The sequence below is a fragment of the Clytia hemisphaerica genome, unplaced genomic scaffold (assembly GCF_902728285.1).
Source record: "Clytia hemisphaerica strain Z4C2 unplaced genomic scaffold, Clytia hemisphaerica genome assembly, whole genome shotgun sequence".
NCBI classification, from domain to species: Eukaryota; Metazoa; Cnidaria; class Hydrozoa; order Leptothecata; family Clytiidae; genus Clytia; species Clytia hemisphaerica.
The window spans coordinates 83,448-91,953 of NW_027104495.1; the positions used below are offsets into that span (position 1 = coordinate 83,448).

At 38.2% G+C, this 8,506-nt stretch overlaps 1 long non-coding RNA gene across 1 annotated transcript; it reads left to right on the forward strand.

The window, feature by feature from the left end:
* Positions 1-1,332: 1,332 nt before the first annotated feature.
* On the forward strand, positions 1,333-3,484 carry LOC136821642 (uncharacterized). The gene is made up of 2 exons (XR_010848784.1): positions 1,333-1,927; positions 2,988-3,484. It is a non-coding gene; the product is annotated as an uncharacterized lncRNA (long non-coding RNA).
* Positions 3,485-8,506: the final 5,022 nt, after the last annotated feature.

Consider the following 8,506-nt stretch of genomic DNA (forward strand, 5'->3'; position numbering starts at 1 on the left):
CAGGACATTTTATCAACTTTCACAACAAACTAACTTCAATTTTGCCCGTATATTTACACAAATTCTAACAAGGCAGGTGACTGAATTTGTGGATAAGTGGACCATGCTATATTTGAAAAATTAAATACTTGCAACTTCAAAAAAGTTTGAACTCACTTTTTTATGATGGTCAGATGATGGTAGATGCGGCACCCAAGGAAATGGTTGTGGTTGGATATGAACTGGTTAATAGCTTCAATGTAAAAATTTAAACCCGGACCAAAATTTACTGATTGGTGATTGAATTTCCCTTGCCTTGGTGTTTTAAAAATGCAACGTGGAAAACTTTTGGTTGTGAATAATTGGACTTTTTTGCTGTGAATTTGGACATTTTCTTCCACATGCGTTTAAAACGTGGAAAACTTTTGGTTGTGAATTTAGAAATTTTTGTTCACGTTGCGTTTAAAACGTGGAAACTTTTGCTGTGAATTTGGACATTTTCCTTCCACATGCATTTTAAACGTGGAAAACCTTTGGTTGTGAATTTGGACATTTTCTTCCACGTGCGTTTACAACGTGGAAATTTTTGCTGTGAATTTGGATATTTTCTTCCAAGTGCTTCTCAAGCGTGGAAATTTTTTTTGTGAATTTGGACATTTTCTTCACCGTGCGTTTAAAATGTCGAAAACCTTTGTCATGAACTTGACATTTTCTTCCACATGCATTTAAAAAATGTAGAAAAGTTTTGCTGTCAGGCAAAAATGAAAAAATGTAGTGTTTCCGTAATGCGGGTGAAAGAAAAAAGCTTTCATGCGGTCCGCCAGAAAAAACATTTTTATTTGATTTTTTTGATGACTTAAGTATATAATAAGATCATTGAAATAGAACTTTAAAGATAACTTTTATGTACAAACAGTACGAAGTAAGCCCTGAATATACTAATGTATCAAGTACTAACTAACAAACAAATCTTGATTTACAAGTGGGAATAGACCTTTTTTTAAAGAGGCAGCCATGTTGAACAATATTATGTACTCCAGCATAAAAACAATGATATACAGCTATGCATATAGTGTGGTCGTGTTACAAAAATACAGGCTGTTTGTAGGAAAAAAATAAGATCTAGCTGAAACTTTCTCCAGACATTCTCTATACGATGCTTATACCTCAGGAAAAATTCCCCTAAAATCCCACTGGTGGAACATCCCTTTTTTGGGACATTTCTATTTTCCCCAGGCAAAATCCTAAGGGCGAATTTTTTAGAAAATTTCAAACTTATTTCCAGACAATATCATGTATACCATTCGAAAGCTCTCGAAAAACTATATAGAAACTTTTAAACGGTNCATGTATACCGTTCGAAAGCTCTCGAAAAACTATATAGAAGACTTTTAAACGGTTATAGCAGATTTCCCTACCTAACTCGAGATATTTCATGCGCAATTTCCACTTTTCGCCACACTTTGGTCAAAATTGACCATAAATAGCATCTTCTGCGTGAATTATCTTGAGTTAGGTAATGAAATCGGCTATACTCGTTTAAAAGTCTTCTATATAGTTTTTCAAGAGCTTTCGAATGGTATACTTGAAGATGTCTGAAAATTTCGCCCTTAGGGTTTTGCCTGGGGAAAAAAGAAATGTCCCAAAAAAGGGATGTTCCACCAGTGGGATTTTAGGGGAATTTTTCCTGAGGTATAACCATCCTATAGAGAAGGTCTGGAGAAAGTTTCAGCTAGATCATATTGTTTTCCCGTAAATTATGATTAACGACCCCACTAGTTCCCAAATTTCTGCTTTAACAAATGTAAATGTTACTATTACAGGCAATCTTTCTGGAAAAATCTTCCCCAGAGAACATGCCACAAGAGCTGAAAAACAATCTTGTTAAAATCGGCATGTCGTCTAAAGAATACGCCACAGTCTTCAACAATATGGAGGACGAAAATGGGTATAATGTTTTATTTATTTATTTATGTTTTACTTTTTCCATATTTGGAAGTTTTCTCTAAAATTCTCCTGTACCTCATGTTTCTATGTCCTGCTTACTTTCAAACAACCAAAAGCCACATTATTTAATAGATCATTAGACGCTTTAATAGAATTTGTGCATCGGTTACATGCCATTTTCTTTTCAATGGAATTCTGAACAATTTTTTTCTACAAGCAAATCAGTTAAACACACTTGCAATTTCAAAACATTTTGCCCCCCCCCCTCCTCCTTTGAAAGTTTTTGGGGAAACCCCGCCCAACTAACTCTCTCAGACTCGTTTTTGACCAGTGATAGGCATTGATGATATTATATGATTTGCAAAATTTCTAGTTTGTTCGGTCAAGTGTCAAACCGGTCCGTGTTTTACATATAATACTCACTTTCTAGATAACAGGTGGTTAGAATGACCTGAAATTTTGATAGGAGTCCTACTTTATCATTACTTTATCTTATCATGCTAAAAATTTCAACTCAATACCATTTTCATATCCGGAGATGTCCAAATATAGGGTCATGTGGGCAAAAATGGGTAATTTCGTCCGGACACGTGACAGTTGGCAAACAATTACCCAACGCCCCGAAACCTTTTGTCAGTGGGAGCTGACAGACGAAATATTGAAGTGAGAGAAAGTTAGTAGGAGGTCTATTTTAGGCATAAAAATTATGCCTATCATTGATCCTGAAAGTTTGTCACAAGATGTCAATTTATATTTGATGCACACTTGCTAAATTTTATGGCGAAAATTCTTTCAAAAGTTATCGAAACTTTTCGTTTAAGGGGGAGGCTATGTAGGACCCCAACAAGATGCACGCAGGAAAATAAGTATTTAGTATAAATACTGAGAAGAAAGCTATTGGAAACTTTTCCTTCTTCTCATCTCTATTATAATGGATGGAAAACCTTTTTCTGTTACGATCGATTTTGACTACACTGCCAATACAGGATTGTAAGGAGGCTAAAGGCAATCAATCTTATACCTTTTAATAATGATTTTAATTTTACTTTCTGTTACATTAGGAAAGCCCATAGAGAACAGTTTCTATCGAAACAAAAATGGCAGAGGGTAGAAGATGGTCAGACACCACAGAAGCGGCGAAGGCTTGAGTTTGATGATGCTGATGGTGATGATGTTGGAAATGAAAAGTAATTTGGACAGTCAGGACAGTCTTTTGTTTTTTAGTTTCTTGTTTTTTTCTGATTTTGGTATTGTATAATCAAAAAAAACAAAAAAAAACTTTAACTTCCAGATCTGCGGATCTGCGATAATAAAAATGATATACGGTCACTTTTACGTACGAAACTTAATAAATATAACCATGATATTTTTTGTCGAATCAATTTTGAGCAGTTGATTCAAATGGGGAGAAATCCCCGAACAAATAAGCTTTTTCTTGTTTATGGTGTTAGCCCGAAACCATTATTCATAACTTTATATATAACTATGCATACTAGTAGTTTGTAATGTAACTTATTTTCTTATTGTTTTGTAAAAAAGATTCACATGTCAGATAAAATCAATCAAACGTATCAAATCTTAAGAAATTCTTCTGTTTTGGCTTCATTGACAGTCCAGGATGATCAGGGTCAAAATGCTTGCATCGTTACAGATGATTGTTAAGAGCTCGTTTAGGTCTTAAAGAAGCATATCAATTCATAGAAAATTATACGTCAAGTCCCCTTATTGATCAAACTGATCAAAAAGATCAAAATCCACGAGGGCCCCTATGCCCCTATACACCCTATGTCTCAAATGGACTATGGGCTTAGTTCAATGTGCTTCTTTTTGGCTTCAAGTTCCCTAATTGATCAAACTGATCAAAAAGATCAAAATCCACGAGGGCCCCTATGCCCCTATACCCCCCTATGTCTCAAATGGACTATGGGCTTAGTTCAATTTGCTTCTTTTTGACTTCAAGTTCCCTAATTGATCAAACTGATCAAAAAGATCAAAATCCACGAGGGCCCCTATGCCCCTATACCCCCCTATGTCTCAATGGACAATGGGCTTAGTTCAATTTGCTTCTTTTTGACTCAAGTTCCCTAATTGATCAAACTGATCAAAAAGATCAAAATCCACGAGAGCCCCTATGCCCCTATACCCCCCTATGTCTCAAATGGACTATGGGCTGGTTCAATTTGCTTCTTTTTGCCCCTATCCTATACCTTCTATGTCTCAATAGACTATGGGCTTAGTTCAATTGCTTCTTTTTGACTTCAAGTTCCCTAATTGATCAAACTGATCAAAAATATCAAAATCCACGAGGACCCCTATGCCCCTATACCCCCCTATTATCAATGGACAATGGGCTTAGTTCAATTTGCTTCTTTTTGCCCCTATCCTATACCTTCTATGTCTCAAATAGACTATGGGCTTAGTTCAATTTGCTTCTTTTTGACTTCAAGTTCCCTAATTGATCAAACTGATCAAAAAGATCAAAATCCACGAGGGCCCCTATGCCCCTATAACCCCCTATGTCTCAATGGACTATGGGCTTAGTTCAATTTGCTTCTTTTTGACTTCAAGTTCCCTAATTGATCAAACTGATCAAAAGATCAAAATCCACGAGGGCCCCTATGCCCCTATACCCCCTATGTCTCAATGGACTATGGCTTAGTTCAATTTGCTTCTTTTTGACTTCAAGTTTCCCTAATTGATCAAACTGATCAAAAAGATCAAAATCCACGAGGGCCCTATGCCCCTATACCCCCCTATGTCTCAAATAGACTATGGGCTTAGTTCAATTTGCTTCTTTTTGCCCCTATCCGATACCTTCTATGTCTCAAATAGACTATGGGCTTGGTTCAATTTGCTTCTTTTTGACTTCAAGTTCCCTAATTGATCAAACTGATCAAAAAGATCAAAATCCACGAGGACCCCTATGCCCCTATACCCCCCTATGTCTCAAATGGACTATGGGCTTAGTTCAATTTGCTTCTTTTTGACTTCAAGTTCCCTAATTGGTCAAACTGATCAAAAAGATCAAAATCCACGAGGGCCCCTATGCCCCTATACCCCCTATGTCTCAAATAGACTATGGGCTTAGTTCAATTTGCTTCTTTTTGCCCCTATCCGATACCTTCTATGTCTCAAATAGACTATGGGCTTGGTTCAATTTGCTTCTTTTTGACTTCAAGTTCCCTAATTGATCAAAGTGATCAAAAAGATCAAAATCCACGAGGACCCCTATGCCCCTATACCCCCCTATGTCTCAAATGGACTATGGGCTTAGTTCAATTTGCTTCTTTTGACTTCAAGTTCCCTAATGGTCAAACTGATCAAAAAGATCAAAATCCACGAGGGCCCCTATGCCCCTATACCCCCCTATGTCTCAAATAGACTATGGGCTTAGTTCAATTTGCTTCTTTTTGCCCCTATCCTATACCTTCTATGTCTCAAATAGACTATGGGCTTAGTTCAATTTGCTTCTTTTTGACTTCAAGTTCCCTAATTGATCAAACTGATCAAAAGATCAAAATCCACGAGGGCCCCTATGCCCCTATACCCCCTATGTCTCAAATGGACTATGGGCTTAGTTCAATTTGCTTCTTTTTGACTTCAAGTTCCCTAATTGATCAAACTGATCAAAAAGATCAAAATCCACGAGGGCCCCTATGCCCCTATACCCCCCTATGTCTTAAATGGACTATGGGCTTAGTTCAATTTGCTTCTTTTTGACTTCAAGTTCCCTAATTGATCAAACTGATCAAAAGATCAAAATCCACGAGGGCCCCTATGCCCCTATACCCCCTATGTCTCAAATGGACTATGGGCTTAGTTCAATTTGCTTCTTTTTGACTTCAAGTTCCCTAATTGATCAAACTGATCAAAAAGATTAAAATCCACGAGGGCCCCTATGCCCCTATACACCCTATGTCTCAAATGGACTATGGGCTTAGTTCAATGTGCTTCTTTTTGGCGTCAAGTTCCCTAATTGATCAAACTGATCAAAAAGATCAAAATCCACGAGGGCCCCTATGCCCCTATACCCCCTATGTCTCAAATGGACTATGGGATTAGTTCAATTTGCTTCTTTTTGACTTCAAGTTCCCTAATTGATCAAACTGATCAAAAAGATCAAAATCCACGAGGGCCCCTATGCCCCTATACCCCCCTATGTCTCAAATGGACAATGGGCTTAGTTCAATTTGCTTCTTTTTGACTTCAAGTTCCCTAATTGATCAAACTGATCAAAAAGATCAAAATCCACGAGAGCCCCTATGCCCCTATACCCCCTATGTCTCAAATGGACTATGGGCTTGGTTCAATTTGCTTCTTTTTGCCCCTATCCTATACCTTCTATGTCTCAAATAGACTATGGGCTTAGTTCAATTTGCTTCTTTTTGACTTCAAGTTCCCTAATTGATCAAACTGATCAAAAATATCAAAATCCACGAGGACCCCTATGCCCCTATACCCCCCTATGTCTCAAATGGACTATGGGATTAGTTCAATTTGCTTCTTTTTGACTTCAAGTTCCCTAATTGATCAAACTGATCAAAAAGATCAAAATCCACGAGGGCCCCTATGCCCCTATACCCCCTATGTCTCAAATGGACAATGGGCTTAGTTCAATTTGCTTCTTTTTGACTTCAAGTTCCCTAATTGATCAAACTGATCAAAAAGATCAAAATCCACGAGAGCCCCTATGCCCCTATACCCCCCTATGTCTCAAATGGACTATGGGCTTGGTTCAATTGCTTCTTTTTGCCCCTATCCTATACCTTCTATGTCTCAAATAGACTATGGGCTTAGTTCAATTTGCTTCTTTTTGACTTCAAGTTCCCTAATTGATCAAACTGATCAAAATATCAAAATCCACGAGGACCCCTATGCCCCTATACCCCCCTATGTATCAAATGGACAATGGGCTTAGTTCAATTTGCTTCTTTTTGCCCCTATCCTATACCTTCTATGTCTCAAATAGACTATGGGCTTAGTTCAATGTGCTTCTTTTTGGCTTCAAGTTCCCTAATTGATCAAACTGATCAAAAAGATCAAAATCCACGAGGGCCCCTATGCCCCTATACCCCCCTATGTCTCAAATGGACTATGGGCTTAGTTCAATTTGCTTCTTTTTGACTTCAAGTTCCCTAATTGATCAAACTGATCAAAAAGATCAAATCCACGAGGGCCCCTATGCCCCTATACCCCCCTATGTCTCAAATGGACAATGGGCTTAGTTCAATTTGCTTCTTTTTGACTTCAAGTTCCCTAATTGATCAAACTGATCAAAAAGATCAAAATCCACGAGAGCCCCTATGCCCCTATACCCCCCTATGTCTCAAATGGACTATGGGCTTGGTTCAATTTGCTTCTTTTTGCCCCTATCCTATACCTTCTATGTCTCAAATAGACTATGGGCTTAGTTCAATTTGCTTCTTTTTGACTTCAAGTTCCCTAATTGATCAAACTGATCAAAAATATCAAAATCCACGAGGACCCCTATGCCCCTATACCCCCCTATGTATCAAATGGACAATGGGCTTAGTTCAATTTGCTTCTTTTTGCCCCTATCCTATACCTTCTATGTCTCAAATAGACTATGGGCTTAGTTCAATTTGCTTCTTTTTGACTTCAAGTTCCCTAATTGATCAAACTGATCAAAAATATCAAAATCCACGAGGGCCCCTATGCCCCTATACCCCCTATGTCTCAAATGGACTATGGGCTTAGTTCAATTTGCTTCTTTTGACTTCAAGTTCCCTAATTGATCAAACTGATCAAAAAGATCAAAATCCACGAGGGCCCCTATGCCCCTATACCCCCCTATGTCTCAAATGGACTATGGGCTTAGTTCAATTTGCTTCTTTTTGGCTTCAAGTTCCCTAATTGATCAAACTGATCAAAAAGATCAAAATCCACGAGGGCCCCTATGCCCCTATACCCCCCCTATGTCTCAAATAGACTATGGGCTTAGTTCAATTTGCTTCTTTTTGCCCCTATCCGATACCTTCTATGTCTCAAATAGACTATGGGCTTGGTTCAATTTGCTTCTTTTTGACTTCAAGTTCCCTAATTGATCAAACTGATCAAAAAGATCAAAATCCACGAGGACCCCTATGCCCCTATACCCCCCTATGTCTCAAATGGACTATGGGCTTAGTTCAATTTGCTTCTTTTTGACTTCAAGTTCCCTAATTGGTCAAACTGATCAAAAAGATCAAAATCCACGAGGGCCCCTATGCCCCTATACCCCCCTATGTCTCAAATAGACTATGGGCTTAGTTCAATTTGCTTCTTTTTGCCCCTATCCGATACCTTCTATGTCTCAAATAGACTATGGGCTTAGTTCAATTTGCTTCTTTTTGACTTCAAGTTCCCTAATTGATCAAACTGATCAAAAAGATCAAAATCCACGAGGGCCCCTATGCCCCTATACCCCCCTATGTCTTAAATGGACTATGGGCTTAGTTCAATTTGCTTCTTTTTGACTTCAAGTTCCCTAATTGATCAAACTGATCAAAAAGATCAAAATCCACGAGGGCCCCTATGCCCCTATACCCCCTATGTCTCAAATGGACTATGGGCTTAGTTC